This window comes from Nycticebus coucang, chromosome 12 (assembly GCF_027406575.1).
Source record: "Nycticebus coucang isolate mNycCou1 chromosome 12, mNycCou1.pri, whole genome shotgun sequence".
Lineage (NCBI taxonomy): Eukaryota > Metazoa > Chordata > Mammalia > Primates > Lorisidae > Nycticebus > Nycticebus coucang.
In genome coordinates this window covers 18,135,995-18,145,283 of record NC_069791.1, presented here as the reverse complement: position 1 = coordinate 18,145,283, position 9,289 = coordinate 18,135,995, and the positions used below count along the sequence as shown (strand labels likewise).

The following is a 9,289-nucleotide window of genomic DNA, read 5'->3' as shown; positions in this document are numbered from 1 at the left end:
GGCTTGGTGCCTATAGCTCAGTGGTTATGGCGCCAGCCACATACATCAAACCCAGCCCAGGCCAGCTAAACAACAATGACAACTGCAACAAAAAATAGCCAGGTGTCGTGGCGGGTGCCTATAATCCCAGCTACTTGGGAGGCTGAGGCAAGAGAATCATTTAAGCCCAAGAGTTTGAGATTACTGTGAGTTGTGACACCATGGCACTCTACCAAAGGTGACATAGTGAGACTGTCTCAAAAAAAAAAAAAAAGATATAAGAAGCTATGAATAGTGACAGCCTTTGGAGAGAGAGAACTTGAGTTGGGTGAGGGGTGTGCAGAGGGAGGAGATTCTTACTTTCCATCTTATCTTTCAATTTAGTTTGACTTTTTACCATATATACATATATATATTTATTACTTTTAAAAAAATTTAATGCGTGGCTTGGCGCCTGTAGCACAGTGGTTATGGAGCCAGCCACATACACCAAGGGTGGCAGGTTCAAATCCAGTCCAAGTCAGCTAAACAATGATGACAACTGCAACAAAAAATAGCCAGGCGTTGTGGCAGGTGCCTGTAGTCCCTGCTTCTTGGGAGGCTGAGGCAAGAGAATTGCTTAAACCAAAGAGTTTGAGGTTGCTGTGAGCTATGATGCCACAGCACTCTACCAAGAATGATATAGTGAGACTCTGTCTCAAAACAAATAAAAAAGTTAATGCATCCAAGGATAGCACTTCCCTAATGGGGTCTCCTGTCTCCTTTTTGGTACCTGGGTCTGGGGCCGGAAGAATCAGAAACTGGAATCATGGGGGAAGAACCAGAGAGAGCCAAGTCAGAACTCTTGCAAGAAAGCTTTCAGATGGGGCTTGGTGCTGCTTGCCTTGTCTGAATGGCTAGCTATGCTTATCCTGAGGAATGAGGACTGCGTTAATGGGGTCATTGCCCTGACTTCTCAGTTAGTAAAATAAAGGCAAGAAATCTAACAATCTATCATTTAAATGTATGATTTTCCACAGAGAAAAGGAATGAATTTTTCTCATCTACCTCAAAATTTTTGTGCTGAACTCAGAGACCCCACCTGGTTCACCATGTCTGAAACGGGAAGCATTCCCATACTTTCAGAATGTGTCTTTTTTGGCCTGTCCTCTCAGCACCTGCCCTGTGAGAAGGAAAATGACTACCAGGCTTATACTATCAAGGACAGACCTCTTGAATTGGTTATTTTGGTGAATAGGTCATGTACATTGCTAGGAAACGGAAGTATAATTAGCTCTTGCCCTCTGGGAGTAGTAAACAAGCACTGAATCTGAAACTTTTCCAAATCAGTTTTGAAGCAAAAGGAGGAGGAGGAGAAAGAGGAGGAAAAGGAGGAGGCAGCAAAAAGGGAGGAGGAAACCTAAAAAAAATGGAGGCAGAGCTACCCATCGGTCAAAAATGGCCGGGATGGAGGAGAGGCTGAAGTGACTTCAGAGCCAGGAAGGAGTGCGGGGAATCATGGCAGTGAGCACAGAAGGCATTCCCATCAAGAGCACCACGGACAATTCTACCAGCACACAGGGCGCCAACCTCATGCACAACTTCATCTCGAAAGCACAGAGCATGAAATTGACCCCTAGAACGACCTCACCTTTCTTCGAATTCCCTCCAAGAAAAATGAAACTATGGTATTTCATTCAGAATAGTCTTTATAATAGATAAAGACTATTTCCTGATTGTGACTCAGAATCCAACCAAATCAGCCACTCTCTCAGGTCCCCATGTCATTCCCTGCTTTAATGTTCCTCAAGAATAATAATGTTTATCATGTCCATGGACTGGCATGTGGAAATCATTTTAGAGCCCACTCAGGCCATTCCAGTGACCACGGGTGGGCTGGCAGCTCTGCCCACTCCGCCAAAGAAATCTCTCTGTTGCACTGGTCTCTCCCAGAGCTCCCAGGCGGGCCGTCCTTCCTCATCTGGGATTTGGAGCAAGAACTTGTGAGAAACCCACACCCAGCTTTCCTCTGACCATTAGTTCACTTTGTCGCTCTTGGAAAAGGCTGTTTTTCTTTAACTAAAAAAAACTGAAAAATCGTCTTTTAAAAAATGGTGTGATCTTAGTACACTTAGTAACTTTATAGAAATGTGATCACATAAACCAGGTGACCTTTCAGGTGTCTGCCATTATGTCCTTGTAGCCTCTCTCTCCCTCCCTCCCTTCCATCCTTCCTTCCTCTCTCCCTCCCTCTCCCTCCCTTCCTTCTTTCCCTCTCTCCTCCCTTCTTCCTCCCTCCCTCCCCCACTCCCTCTCTCCCTTCTTTCTTTCCCTCCTCCCTACCTTCTCCCTCCCTTATCCCTCTCCCTCCCTTCCTCCCCCTTCCTCACTTCCTCCCCCCCTCCCTCTCCTTTCTCCCTCCCTTCCTTTCTTTCAACAAATGCTGATGGAATGTTGACTAAGTGATAGGCATTAGTGCAACAGAAACACAAAATGAGTAGACACAGCACGTATTCTCAAAGAGCTCGCTAATACAACATCATAAGAAGTCTAACCAAGTGTCAGCTAGGAGAACTGATAATTCTGAGGGGAGAGACCAAGAAGGCTTTAGAGGGTTGTTGCCATTTGAACTAAGGAGAGAAGGTGTGGTAAACAAGATTGCAAAATGGCCCTATGCCCTATATCCATGGCCTTAGTCCCATGATTATATGGCAAAAGGGAGGTAACCCAGGCGGGTCTAATCTAATCACACGAACCCTATAAAAGCAGAGCATTTAATATGGCTCCGCTTTTAAGATGAAGTCAGAGAGACTTGAAGCATGAGAGGTCTTGATATACCATTCCTGACTTGAAAATGGTAGTGCTTAAAGCCAGGTGGCTTTAAGGACCAGAGAGAGATCCAGCTAATAGCCAGCCCAGAAAGAGAGATCTCAGTCCTGAAGCCATGGGAACTGAATTTTGTCAACAATCTCAATGATCTTGGAAGACAACTCTTCCCAGAACCACCAGATAAGACCCCACCTGCCTGACACATTGACTTTGGCCTTATGAGACCCTGAACAGAGAACCCCGAAGAGCCCCCTGGAGTTGTGGCTTATAGAACAGTGAAATAATAAATGATGTTTTTTTATTATGCAGTCATTACAGTAGTCATTGCAGAGTGATAGAGCGCTAACACAGTAGGATTTTCTATTCAGAGGGAGAAGCAGGAGGATGATGATACAGAATACTCAGAGACTCTGGGGGAGAGTAAAGAACTCAGTAACCTCGGGTATATCAGTGGGAAAGGAGGGTCACGGAAAGTCTAGAAAGTTGAGCTTGAACCAGACTGGGAAAGTCAATAATTTTCATGAATGTCAAGGAGTTTGGGCTTTAGTCTTAAGCACCATGTTCTACCTCCCCTTTCCCCCTAGAAGTTATATCATCTCTACCCAGCATAGAAATCTTTCTTTTATTTGACTGATGTCTGGGATATTAGGGGGTTTGTGCACCTGTCTTTCTTTCCTGTTAGTATCCATGTGCATCATTCCTGTTCTTCACTCTTAGCATGTTCCCCTTCAGGCAGAAGGCAGCCCAGGAGTCCTGCTTGAGGGTGTGGCAAGGCACAGGGGCAGTGGGAAGACAGAGCTGCATGGCCTTGACCATGTCCTCCTACCCAAGTCAACCAATATCCACCACCGGGTCTTTGCAAAGGGACTGGCTGATGATGAGAGAGAGTGGAATTAACTTCTCCAAAGAGGGGACCAAAGTCTGGGTGTATAATTTAGGCAGTGAAGCTCTGAGCACTGATACAGGATCTTAATGGTCATGGAAATGGTATCCTTTGGGGAAATGAAGGCAAGGAGATGTATCAGTCAGGGTCCTAGGAGAAAATATACTTCTCCCCAGAAGGTTCAAATGAAGAGACTTTGGGGGAAAAAGGCCAATTGATGGAAGTATGAGCAAAGTTAAGGGAACTAAATGGACTATGGGAATGACAAGAAATCATTATCCCAGCCCAGTGGGAGCTAGAACTGTGGATAATGGGACACCCAGCAGGAACTGTAGCCACTGCAGTGCAGAATTGGCCCTAAAGCAATGAAAGGCAGGGTAAAATACCTGGCTTCTCTCTCCATTGGCCCTTGGGTCCCCTAAAAGAGCCTCCTCTGCCACACCTGATCAGAAGCCATTCATAAGGGAGCCCAGGGAGATCTAGTTCAGAGGATCAGTCTCCGGGGACACAGAGTAAGGTGGAGAATGGATCTGGGGATGACAGAGGAGGGAGGAACAGCACATAAAGGAATGGAGAAGCTCACTGGTTTTGCCAGATGTTGACCTTGCTGTGAACTGGGCTATGGCTGGACTCTACCAGGATCACCTTTAACCCCATGACCCTCCTATGGCTATGCCCTTGCTGGTAGGCCCCAAAAGGAACCATATGAAAGGGGAAAGGCTCCCATGACAGCAAAGCTCACATCTTGGCCCTCCAGTTTAAGGACCGTCTATGAATACAATCATCTCCCATGACAGGAGAAGGTTTGGGGGAATAAAGAGGGTATCACATGTCACTGTGGGACAGGAACATTAGGGGCTTCCCAGTGATCAGAGCCTGAACTATTTAGGGTCTACATACTCAGAGTGGTGGGAAACCATGCTTGGAATTGTGGGCTGGACTGATGATTTCTGCCAGGGTTGTAAGCTGTTTCGGAGGGAGAAAGACAGCAAAGAGATCGCACAGGGGAAGGATGTGGTTAAGCCTTTCTTTAAGAGCACAGCTTGTTATCTTTAGGGTCAAGAAAATTATAGAGGATTGGTAAATTTACTAGAACAGCAAGAATCACACTGGGGTTTTCAGCTTTAAATAAGGACATTCTTTTTCCCAAAATATCCTCCTAAGGCTTAGAAGGATCCTAGGAAAGTTTCTGACCAACTCAGACACTTATAAATTAATTCTGGAGAAGAGCTACAGTCAGTGCTATTGGGACAAATGGAGCCCCCACATGACCCAAATCCTGTTATATGCACCACGAGGCTTCCTTGTCCAGTTTGGACAACCGCCTGCCTCCTCTCAACCTTCTGTCTCAAAAAGGTTATGTATTATCTCTCACCCCTTAGCTTAATCCCAGAGGTGGCCCCAGACCCTGGCCTCAAGAGATGATGCTTCTCTAGCCCTGCAGGACATTAGGACCAGGTCGGCAACTGGGGGCAAAGATAAGGCAGGCCGAGGCTCCAGATGAAGAGCCAGGAGATACATTATGCACAAGAAGAGGACACGTCCTTTGGCTGAAGTGCAGTCTCCACTGCACCCAGATGATTTTGTGTGGCCTGGCCCAGGACAATGGACCCTCTCCTTCAACCTCAAGCAGCTAGTCAGGGCAATTCTTCTCAGGAACTTCGCTTGTTTACTCTACCCTGTGGCCCAAATTCCCTCTTGAGCCCAGAGAAGGCCACCGCAGCAGAGATCTGGCCCCAAACTTGTATAATCAGGCCTTCTTGCCCAGGTCCCCAGGACACAGGAAGACTAGGCCAAGATGGGGGTGGGAGGCCCAGATCAGTGTGGCCAGTGGGGAGGAAGGGAGCTGAGCCCAAGACCACACTACCCTGTGGCCTCTGTGGCCTGCCTGAGACAACAGGCTAGATGTACACAGAGGCATCATTGCCCAGGCCAACCCGCTCCTCCATGGCTCCCCAGGAACTTCCAGACCCCGGAGCTTGGCACGAAGACTTGAGAGAGAACTTTGAACCCATTACTGCAGACAAGACAATAGGGTGGCGGTTAGGGCCTGAATGGGGAGGGACAGCCATCACTAGACCCTCCCTGGTTTGCTGTTCAAAGCCAAACTAAGAGCCAGACATGACTGAGAGTATATTAGCACCACTGTTAGCAAGAGAAAACGACTGTAAGCAAGTGGCTCAGAGTAACTCCATCGTGGCCCCAACCTCCAGCTCCAGGCCCCAAGGAGTCTCCTGGAGGAGAGTCTTACTACTGAAGGCACCTGGTACAGGAGCTTGCCCTATCAACAAGCTGGGTTTCAGTTTCCTAAACTCCCTCCCTTAGATTCAGGCTGCCCGCCCACCCCACCCAAGCACAATCACACAGCCCAGCTGCCGTGGCGGTAATCAGTAATCCTGCCAATTACTCTAACTGCCTGTGCTGGGGAGGAAGGGACCCACCCACATGCTGCAGCTGAGAAACTTTCTTCCCGAGCTCTGTTTGCCTGCTCTGAGTGACACTGATACCTGGTGCTCTCTGGGAACTTAGTGTACCCACTGCTTCCCTTTCCACCTCCACCAGAGGAATTAGGGCTCGAGACAAGTCAAGGGGTGCAGAGAGCACCTCCCCATCTCCAAGGTGCCCCAGACAAAACTCAAGTCTGTTCTCAGCCACACAAGTGGGTGACATGAAGGTGATGTCTGCACAGAGTCCATCCAGAGGTCTGGGTTTGCGTTCTGAGATCCAGGGGCTAAAAGGATCCTGGAATTAAGACAATTCCATCCTGTTCTGTGGGCCACAATGCCCAGCCTGGTGACCTTTTTTTTTTCTTTTGAGACAGAGTTTCACTATGTTGCCCTTAATAGAGTGTGTGGCATCACAGCTCACAGCAACCTCAAACTCTTAGGCTCAAGTGATTCTCTTGCCTCAGCCTCGCAAGTAGCTGGGACTACAGGCACCCATCACAATGTCCAGCTAATTTTTTGTTGTTGTTATTGTTGCAGTTGTCATTGCTGTTTTTTTAGCTGGCCAGGCCAGTTTCGAACCTGCCAGCCTTGGTGTACGTGGCTGGCGCTATAACCACTGTGCTACGGGAGCGGAGCCCGGCCTGATTTTCTTACTGCCCTGCTCCTGGGGATGGGAGTGCTGGCCTTGTCTGGCTCTGTCCGCCCAGTCTTGACCAGCTAGTGGCTTGTGTATGTCTGGGCATGCTGGGGGAATAACTGAAGGAGGAAGCTGCCAAGTGAGAAGCTGCCCCAGCACCTGCCTTAGACGGGAAGATGGGAGGGTGTTGGCACATGTGGAAGCTTTGGCTTCTTCCCTTAAGCAGGGCAAAGTGTTGCACAGACGTGCCCACCCACATGCTCACTGCCTTTTATCCTAGAGTACTAAAAACTAGGATGACTGACCACAGGACATTGTTTAGAAATTGTTTCAATGTATCATTTTTGGTCAATGATTTATGTGAATATATACTTTTAATGGGGTAGTCTGTTCCTAAGCATAGGTTATAGTTTCTGACAACCCTCTGGGTTGTCACCAAGAAAATGTGATCTGTCATTTCTCACCAGCAGGCAGGCTTTTAAGCAGTGGAAGCCATCCCCTGCCCTGAGGGAGGGTCTCTGATGAGCTGCTTTTCAGAGTCTGCCCTTTCAGGGAAGATGGAGTGGTGGTGATGGCCCTAATGATACTAAAAAGTCCCTTCATTATGCCCCTCAAATTACTCCACCCCCAGGCTCTGTCACCCCTGTTTCCCTGGGTCCCTGCTGATCAGGCCCTAAGAGAACCTCATCTTGCTGAGCCCACAGGTAGTGCAACATTGGGGCAGGTATGTGGTCTTTTGGTCACAGGGCTCTTGGGGCCTCCCCTGATGTACCTAGATCATATTCCCTGCAGACACCTGATGCGCGGTGTGCATGTCAAGACCCTGTCCTCCAACCTCTCAGCCTCGGCCTTCCCCAGACCACAGAGACTTACACAGTCTCCATGCTTTGCAACTCCTAAGCCACGGAGGTGGGAATCAGAAATGCTACCACCTCCCCAGTCAAGCCCTCAGAGGTCTAACCTCAGGGTGGTTGGAGACAGAGCCTGGAGGAAACACAGGACTTACAGTTGAATAACTATGAGTGCTTCTTAAATCTCCCAGACTATCACCATCTGGTCACCTGATCAGTGTTATCTCCTTACATACACTTCACCTTTCCCACTCTGACATCCCCCCCCCTAAAAAAAATCTGCTTTGCTGACTTCAAAGAAAAGGAGAGACATTTCTGCCCATGGGATTCTTCAGAGCAAATTCCTTCAGAGCCAATTGTACTGGAGCCAGCAGAGAAATCAGTGCATGCTGTATACTCAATGAGGGTGGGTCGTGGAGGGAATTATGAGACAGGAGAAACTGCTGCAATCCAGGGGGGACAGAGCTTGGGAGAGCAAGGTGTTGGCTCAGGCTTGTAGATGCTGGGGGCTCGCTGTGTTGATTACTGAAATGAGTCAACGCCTTTGTACATTCCTCCTGAGTGTAGAAGGAAATGGACACCCCAAGTCAAGTACCCTCCTGTGGATTATGTGAGCCAAGCACAGGGCAGTGGGGAGGGGAAGAGAGGAACACAGGACAGACCCAGGGCTGACAGATGCAGGTGGTAAAGAAGATGGCATTTACATGAAAGACAAAGGTAAAATAAGTGCAAGGGAAGGGAAGTTCCAGGGTCAGGACTCAGGATAACTGTGAGAGAATAGTTCATTTCATTCATTTTCCTAGGAATAGCAATGACATTCCCAGTTCCTCTGGATACCCCCTGCTCAGACTGGGTTTTAAAACCCAGGGGTATCAGAGGGCAGTGCCTGTGGTTCAAAGGAATGGGTCACGGGCCCCATATGCCAGAGGTGGCGGGTTCAAACCCAGCCCTGGCCAAAAAAAGAAACAAAACTCAGGGGTATCAGAAAGTAAATGTGTGCATTGCTAATGGGCGTAATGTATCTGCTAAAGGGCAGCCATGCTCAAATTGTATTTTTTTTTTTTTTAGAGTCTCCCTCTGTTGCCCTGACTGAAGTGCAGTGGTGTCACCATAGCTTACTCCAATCTCAAACTCCTGGGCTCAAGTGACCCTCCTGCCTTATCCTCCCAAGTATCTGGGACTACAGGCATGGGCTACCATGCCTGGCAAGTTTTTTCCATTTTTAGTAAAGACAGGGTTTTGTTCTTGCTCAGGCTGGTCTTGACCTGCTGGCTCAAGCAATCCTCCTGCCTTGGCCTCCCAGAATGCTAGCTAGCTTTACAGGCGTGAGCCACTGTGCCCGGCCTCAGACTGGATTTTTAATCCATCTATATTTTGCTTATAATCCATAATAACAAAAATGTTGACAGTAAAATGATGTAAAAAGACAGTTGGTGCAGCAATAGTAATAAATATAAGACAAAATAGAGGTTGTGGCGGGCACCTGTAGTCCCAGCTCCTCTAGGAGGCTAAGGGTAAGAGAATCACTAAAGGAAGAAAAGAAAAAAAAATTTCAAAGTAAGATGAGTGAAAGCCAGTTGAAAGCAAAATTAAAAAAACAAAACAAAACCACCCCCTGAAAGCATTATAGGGATAAAGAGAATCATTACTTAAAGATACTGTACCAGGAAGATATAATAATTAT

At 47.7% G+C, this 9,289-nt stretch overlaps 1 pseudogene; it reads left to right on the top strand.

Moving 5' to 3' along the window:
* The first annotated feature begins 1,416 nt into the window (after positions 1 to 1,416).
* LOC128561891 (dynein light chain roadblock-type 1-like) lies at positions 1,417 to 1,774 on the top strand (annotated as a pseudogene).
* Positions 1,775 to 9,289: the final 7,515 nt, after the last annotated feature.